Raw genomic sequence first — 8,747 nt, 5'->3', positions numbered from 1 at the left:
TGTAGAGTTTCAAACCGTCTAAAAAGTGGGCCCTCCTGGAACCTAATTTTCACCTGAACTGGAAATTAGGAGAAAACCACTCCATTCCAAAGTACACGTGTATCCTATCTGATGGATGGATCGGTCTGACGTTTGTATCAGATGATTTTCAGTATGGTGCTGGACTGCTGGAGAGGTTGAAAGTGACATGCATGCAAGGACAAGATGGAGCTGTTGGACGTTAATACCTCCTTTTGAGACCTTATTATAAGCCCAAATGGACGAAAATAATATTTCATGTACACTAGCTTTAACCGGTCATTTCAAATGCATGGACCACCCGACAGTGGAATCAGATTCGGTTGTGACCCCTCCAGTATCCACGTCCCCACTAGACGGTTCTGAAAAAGCTCTGTGAGCCCCACCACGATTAGTGTGTTTTTATCTGTGCTGTACATCCATTTTTATCAGCTTATTTTATAACGACATGATATAAAAAATAAATTAAAAAAAAAAGGCAGATTTAAATCTCTGAGGTGAATCAAACCATAAGAAATAGTGGTGATTGATCGTCCACTATTAATAACTTCTTGAGACTTGAAAGTTTTAGATCAAGTCGATATTTGTGACTTACTTTTATCTAAGTATGTGTAACTTAATTAATGCTAGTCACCTCGGATTTTTATTTTATTTTAATAAAGTGGGCATTCAATTACCACTATTTCCTGTGGTTCGGTCTATTTGAAATTTAAATCTGTCTCATTTTTTAGCACATGAAATGAGTTGGTAAAATCTACAGGACGGAAGCGAATAAAGTGCATACATCACGGTGACGCCCCACTCACTGAGGTTGGTATTGAGTCCATGTCTTATTTAATGAGACAGGATATCAGTCGTTATTTCATTTAAGTAGGACCTCTAGATATTTTAAAAGATTCCGGGTGGTGTTGATATTGACGCCAACCTTGACCTTTGCTAGGTAATTCATGGTAAACAAATAATAATTACTTATCCTTACATTTACGGGAGTCATTTAAAGTCAACATCAACGGCTACCTTGATTGGACGCATCCGACTTTAAAACTGGGGACGCGGGTTAGCTACTCACAGGTTGAGTAGCTGGGAAGTTTTCAACGCGGAGTCACTCTCCCCACTGTTTTCTGTAGTGGGTTTGCTTGGACTTTGGATGTGACTCACTCTTTGAATTATATGTCCTAAAATGATATCTTAACATGAATGAACAGTATGGATACAATACATACGTCATAATGAGCTGGCAGAACTAGGTGATGCCACTAATACTTAAGTTATGTGAGTCCCACCCTTATATATGTTTTGTATTTATATGTCCATCCATTTAGAGAGATCATTTCAGAGCATAAGTCAAGGAATAAATTAGATCCAAATTACTAGTAGACCCCACCACAGAAAATAGTAGAGAGAGTGACACCAACCTCTAAAAACTTTTAAGGGCCGCAAAAGTTTTCGGTGAAGCTTATATTTGTATTTTCTTTTCTGTGTTAATTTATGAACAAGTTAGATTTCCAATAAACATTATGGTAGACCTTAGGAAGGTTTCAACAGTGGGTATCACTCTCCCCACTGTTTTCTGTGGTGGGGTTCACTTCAGCTTTGGATCTGCCTAATTCTTTGGTTCATGCCCCGAAATGATCTCTACAAATGTATGGACAGTGTAGATATAACATCTACATCATGGTGGGGCCATAGAAGTTGGTGATATTTCACTACCCAACCAGTCACTAGCTAATCCACTTCCTAAAACTGATGCCAAGTCAAAATTTACAGGGATTCAGATTGGCTAGTGTACCAGGTACTACTAACCTGGTTGGTGTGGGTACGTGTCATGAGAAGACGGGGGCTTATACTCATCGAGTTACGAGTTGTATAACGGTTCAAAGGACATCAAAATTATATTAGCCCCACTATGATGTATTTATTTTATTCATACCATTCATGCATTTGGCAAAATTATTTTAAAGCATGAGCCCAAAAATGAGTCATATCTAAAGCTCAAGTGGACCACATTACAAATAGCAATGGGGACAATGATTTTCATTGTTAAAACATTCATAGGACCTTTTATAATGTTTATTTCCCATCTAATCTGCTCATAGGGTCACACAAACTTAGATGAAGAGGAAAAACAGATATCATGTTGATCTAAAACTTCTATGACCCTGGAAGAGCTTCAATGATAGACATTCAATCACCCATTGGTTTTTGCAGCGTGGTCCACTTAATTTTTGGATCTGTCTTATTTTTCAACTCAAGCCTTACGATGAGCTCCTCAAATGAATGGAAGATTTAGTTACAACACGTACTATCATGACCTACGGAACTTGGTGACATCAACACACACCAGGTAGATCAATGGTGTGGGTTACACTAGCCAATCCGCTTCCCAATTATAGGACCCATAGTCATGTATGTGTCTTATCCAAGGCTCAAGTGAACCACACCACATGAAACAATTCAAATTAATTAAATACCTATATATAGTTGAAAACTTCTCAAGGGTTATAGAAGTTTTGGATTAAGAAGATTTATGTTTTACTTTTATCTATGTTTATACAACTTTAGGAATAGGTTAGATGCCCTACAAAGGCTTTAGCTTTGAATGATGCACATTAAAAGGGCCATTTTTTCCCATGATATGGTCTACTTGAGCTTTAAATCTATGTCATGTTTTTGCTCATGTCTTAAAATAAGCCGAAAAAATGGATGGACGGTCTACCCTTCACCCAAAACTACCTAAACCTCTAAATGGTCTTAAACCTAATAGGTAAACCCTTTTTTTAAAATCTTCCCTTAAGTCATAGAAGTCTAAAGTTGTCATCCCTAGATTGGCTTTAGAGGTCTCGTATTGTTGGAAAAACTATACAATTTCTGCAACCTTCGGTTCCACCGAACCCACCTTTTGTTGTACTGAAAATGATTAAAACCAGACAATGTGATGGGGTGGAATTCCATGTAATTTGTCTACAACCAAGTACTACCTTTGGTCTCACTAAATACTACTTTTAATGAGACTGAAGACCACCTTCGGTGCGATCAAAGATTACCCATTATAAATCAGTTGGAGTTTATATATATATATATATATATATATATATATATATAGCAACCGAATCTTTATGGATATGATGGATTTTGACATTTTAAAGACCTTAGTGCGTCACAAGCTTTATTAAACCTCTTAAACTCTATCCCAATGAGATTCATGCTCTATTCTTAGTGATTCTTCACTCTAATGAGCATTCTGATATCTACAAGAAAACCATGATCTTGAGCCCTCTTTAAAGTTTAGACATCATTTCTTTTGTCAAACCCAAGTGTCTATAAACATCTATAGTATCCATTAATTATAATTCTCAAGGATTTACAACTTCCCATTAGTTATAAGAGATTCTACCCAACCTCCTATCACCTTGGTCACCACATCAGAGCATCACATGCAATGTGTTTGGTCTAGGAGCTGAAGCCTTAACAAAGCATTGACATCATGATCATAGGAGCAAATGAGAACTTATTGAAGCACGGGAGATCATCGATCAAGCAACCCGATAATGTAATATAAAATGAGCTCAATCCGACATATAGGTTGTCGTGTGTAAGAGTCCATATATACTCGTTTCTCATGTAGTATTCAACGCAAGAGTTTGAATTGTCAAACACGACTAGAATCTTGTATAGGACATTGACTTTTCTGTAGGGCCTAAATCAAAGTCCTTATGTACGCCATTAGATACAGGTGCGTATGTGTTAGTCTTTGTGGAAGCATTCGGCTGGAGTAAACATATATACTTGGATTAGGATTAAGGTTGTTGGTTACCCAATATAAAACCAACTAAAGTAACTTGTAGGAGATTCCAACGAGAGTATATGTCAGTAGGTTCTTGTGTAAGACCGATGTTTATGGCGAGCCTATATAAAACCATATAGAGTCTCTTACGGGAGCCAATCCTTGTGTAGGATTATAAAGTTTAGTGGTGAACCTAATTTAAAAACTCCGATAGTGAAATTCAGTATACTCATAAGTTGAGTGCGTCCGTCGAAAATGAAGTAGGGAAATTGAACCACTAAACACACTTGCGTTTATGATTATTATTTGAGTACTTGTTTAATTATGCTTATGTGGTAAATTTTTAATTATATATATATATATACACACATACATGATTAGATAAATACGAAGTATAGGTGATTATCCAAAAAAAATGAAGCAGATTGAATGTAAAAATGGACCACACCACATGAACTAGTAGGAATTGAATGCCTGCCAATGATAACCTCTTTAGGGCTATAACAGTTTTTGATCAAGCTGATATTTATGTTTCCCTTTCATCCAGGTCTATGTAACCTTATGAACAGGTTGGATGGCAAATAAACATCACAATGGGCCTTAAGAAGGTTTCAACAATAGGGTCATCATCACCATTACTTCTTGTGTCGTGGCCCACTTGAGCCTTCTATCTATCTCCTTTTGGGCTTGTGGCCTAAAATGATTTATAGGATGGGTGAATGGCTCATGTGTGTGTGTATGTGTAGGGAAATGGTACTATGAGGTCGACCTCATGGAAACTTTCCATGAGGTTGAGTTGTGTGGCCTCTGCTATGATGTGTGTCAAACATCTACCCCATTAGTCACATGCACCATTCCATAGTGGGTCATGATCTTAAAAATCAAGTCAAATCATGATTGGGGTGGGCCACACCATATACAACAATTGAGAGGGGTTATCCTCCTATTAAAATATTCATGATCAGTTATTGGGCCCACCGAGATGTGTTTCACAAATCATCCATTATGTGTGTCCCAATTAGATGAGAGATCGGACCAAGTTTCAGCCACATCCAAAACTCATGTGGGCCAAACCAAGTGCTTTTATATGTTTTAGGCATGTCTTCACATGATTTTAAATGGTATGGCTCACCTGAGTTTCGTGTACAACAGATTTTTGAGATATCCCATATCCTAAAGAGGACCCATTAAATGCACAATATTGATGTTCAACACAAATCACGGTAGGGCCCACACAACTCAACATTGTGAGAAGCTCCCATGAGGTCGCCCTCATGGTACCATTTCCCACACACATGTATAGGGAAAAGGTTCCACGTCCAGCTCATGGGAACTTCGCATGAGGTCAAGTTGTGTGGGCCTCACCATGATGTATGTTGAACATCTCCACCATCAGTTAGATGCACCATTCCATGGTGGGCCTCGAGCTTAAAAATCAAGTCAATCCATGACTTTTGTGGGCCACACCATATACAAAAGTTGAGAGGAGTTACCTTCCATTGAAATATTCATAATCATTTGTTGGGCCCACTGAGATGTGGTTCACAAATCCAGCCCATCCATTATGTGTGTCCCACTTGGATGAGTGGTTAGACCACGTTTTAGACGCATCTAAATTTCAGGTAGGCCCCAACAAGTGCTTTTATATGTTTTAGGCATATCTTCACATGATTTTAGATGGCATGGCCCACCTAAGTTCCTTATACAGCTGATTTTCAGGATATCCCATAATTTAAAGGGGACCTATCAAATTCACGGTGTTGATGTTTGACAAACATCACGGTAGGGCCCACACAGCTCGACCTCATGGGAAGTTCCCATGAGCTCGACCACGTAGAACCTTTATATATATATATATTGGTCGGCACTAGAGGTGTGCATTTGTGACCCAATCCAGCAGATCCAACCCGATCCGGCGGATCCGACCCGATCCGGCGGATCCGACCCGATCCGACCCGTTCCGAACAGAACCGACGGCCAAGATCGGGCCTGATCGGGTTGTGGTTTCCAGATCCGATTTTTTTCGGCTCGGGTCCGGATAGACCTCTGTCCGGACCGACTCGACCCGTATACCCGAACCGATGGGACCCGAACCGCACCGAACAGACCCGAACCGATAGGCGAGCGGGTAATATAAAATATTTTTTTAATTTTTTACTCTAATTTTCCTAAAAATAGATGGATGATGTGGATAAAACATATAGATTGTATAAAATATGTTGATCTAAGTCATGAGGACCCAGATGAAGGGAAAAAATAAATATCAGCTTGATCGAAAACTTTTATAGCCTACATAACGTTTTTAATGGTCAAAATTTATTCAACACTGCTTTCTATAATGTGGTCCACTTGAGATTTTAATATACCTTTTTTTTTCTCTAATGACTTAAAATGATTTATAAAAATAGATAGAGGGCATGGATGAAATACATACATCATGGTGGGGCCCACAGAGTACGGACGTCCTGTAGCCAGGGGAGTAGCCAGTCCGTTTCCAGCGTATAGCTGTAATACGTCTGGCGAGGAGGCGCTCCTTGAGCGCCGTGCTGTACGGACGGTTCAAAGGAGATCAAAGTTATGGCCCCCACAGTGATATATTTATAATATCTACACCGTTCATATGCTTTTAGAGATAATTATAGAGTATTATGAAAAAAATAAATAATATCCAAAGATCATGTGGCCCACACCACAAATAGCAGCAGAGAATAATTTTCACTGTTAAATCATTCGTGTGGTCCACTCGATAGTTAGATCCGTCTTATTTTTTGTCTCAAACCTTAAGACGAGGTTGGAAAATGGATGAACGGTTTTGATATAACACATACCCTATAATTAGATGTACAGACCTTACTCACTTAGCTTAAGAAATTACCCAATACAGCTCCCCTTGCGTAAAAGGCAAGTACTTTGAATCTTTGATTTTCGTGCACTGCAGGTGAGATTTAATAAAAACGCTCGTCGCTCGGTATGTTAGATTGAAAGTTTTTTCATACCCATGTAGGGCCCACCTTGATGTTTATGTTTTATCTAAGCCGTTCTTCAATTTTTACATATTATTTTAACCATTGAGTATAAAACGTAGGTATATTAAAGGTTAAAGTAGACCACACCGCATGAAACAATTTAATTAAATTTATATATCCGAATTCTACTCAACCCGATCCGACTCGGTTTTCCTAACCGAGTTGGACACTATTCGAGTCACGAAAACCATGCATCAGATCTGTCCGAATCATGTGACCCAGATTCGGCCACGGATCGAATTGGATTCGGGTCAAGCCTTTAGAATTTCGGATCAGGTCGAGTTGAACCTAATCCAATCCTACCAGGACCGATGCCCAGCTCTAGTCGGCACCCACAACGGGACCGTCCGTCTCTGACTAGGTCTGGAAAGAAACGGATTGGCTACTCACCTTCCCACCCACCGCGTGGCTATTTTTGGTGCTTTGTGGGCCCACCGTGATGTATTTATTTCATTCATTCCGTTCATCCATTTTTTCTGATCATTTTAGTGCCTAATCCCAAAAATGAGAGGGCTATAAACCTAAGGCGAACCACACCACAGAAAAAAGTAGTGATTGGATATCCACCATTTAAATGCTTCTAAGGCCCACTGTACTGTTTATTTAACATCCAATATGTTGATTAGGTCATACAGACCCAGATGAAGGGAAAAAACAAATATGAGCTTGATCCAAAACTTTTATGGCCACCGAACAGTTTTTAATGGTCAACGTTCATTCAACACTGTTTCCTATAACGTGGTCTACTTGAGATTTCTACATATCTGAATTTTGGTATCATATCATAAAATGATCTAGAAAAATAGATGGACGGCATGGATGAAACACATAAATCATGTGGGACCCCCAGTGCACCGACCCCCAGCCTATAGCTGGTGTCATGGGGCGCAGCCAATCCGTTTCCGTCATGGAAGGGGTAGTACCCCATCCGCGCCCAAAAATTGCTAAATTCACACGTGGGTGGTTAGGTACAGTTAGTCCACGCTACACATCTTTCACGGGAAACGTATTGGCTACTCCCCCTGCCACAGCTCCGAGGCAGATGGTCGGTGCTCTGTGAGATTCACCATGATGTATGTGTTTCATCCATTCCGTTCATCCATTTTTACATATCATTTTATGGCTTGATACAAAAAATAAATGGTATTTAAATCTCAGGTGAGACACACGACATGAAAACAATAGTGATTGGATATCAACTATTAAAATCCTCCTAAGGCCCACTATCCTGTTTATTTGACATCCAACCTGCTGATTAGGTCATACAGGCCCAGATGAATAGAAAAACCAAAGACCATCTTGATCCAAAACTTTTATGGCCCTTAAAATGTTTTTAATGGTCGACCCTCATTCAACACTGTTTTCTGTAATGTGGTCCACTTGAGATTTGTATATACCTCATTTCTGGACTCATACCGTAAAATGATCTGTAAAAATAGATGGACGGCATGAATGAAACACATTCATCATGGTGGGGCCACGTAGCACCGACCATCAGCCATTGGCTGATGTCAGGGGGGAATAGCCAATCCGTTTCCTCTTTCACGTGGTACACACTTGAAGGGCATTTGGAAGCGGAAATGTGGACCACGAGTAAGGGCCGTCCATCACGTGATACACGCCTTTGATGGCTCATATTTCAAAAAAGCAAACCAATCCCAATATTGCCGCCATGGTGAATCCAGACCGTCCATCGCGTGGACGTTATCATGGACGGCCCACGTGTCAATAAAACACACTAACCAGAAGATCAGATCCATCGTTGATTCATTTCTACACTCCCTTTTCCTTAATAAAAATAGAGCATCAAACACCTTCTACTTCAATCCTCAACCTTAAGGACAATGATCGGATGGCTAGAATCATCTGATCCAGCCATCTGATTAGTGTCACAGTGTAGTTTTCTCAAGCACTGAACA

Source organism: Magnolia sinica, chromosome 19 (assembly GCF_029962835.1).
Source record: "Magnolia sinica isolate HGM2019 chromosome 19, MsV1, whole genome shotgun sequence".
Lineage (NCBI taxonomy): Eukaryota > Viridiplantae > Streptophyta > Magnoliopsida > Magnoliales > Magnoliaceae > Magnolia > Magnolia sinica.
The sequence above is the reverse complement of the archived record's forward strand: the minus strand, read 5'-3'. Positions refer to the sequence as shown.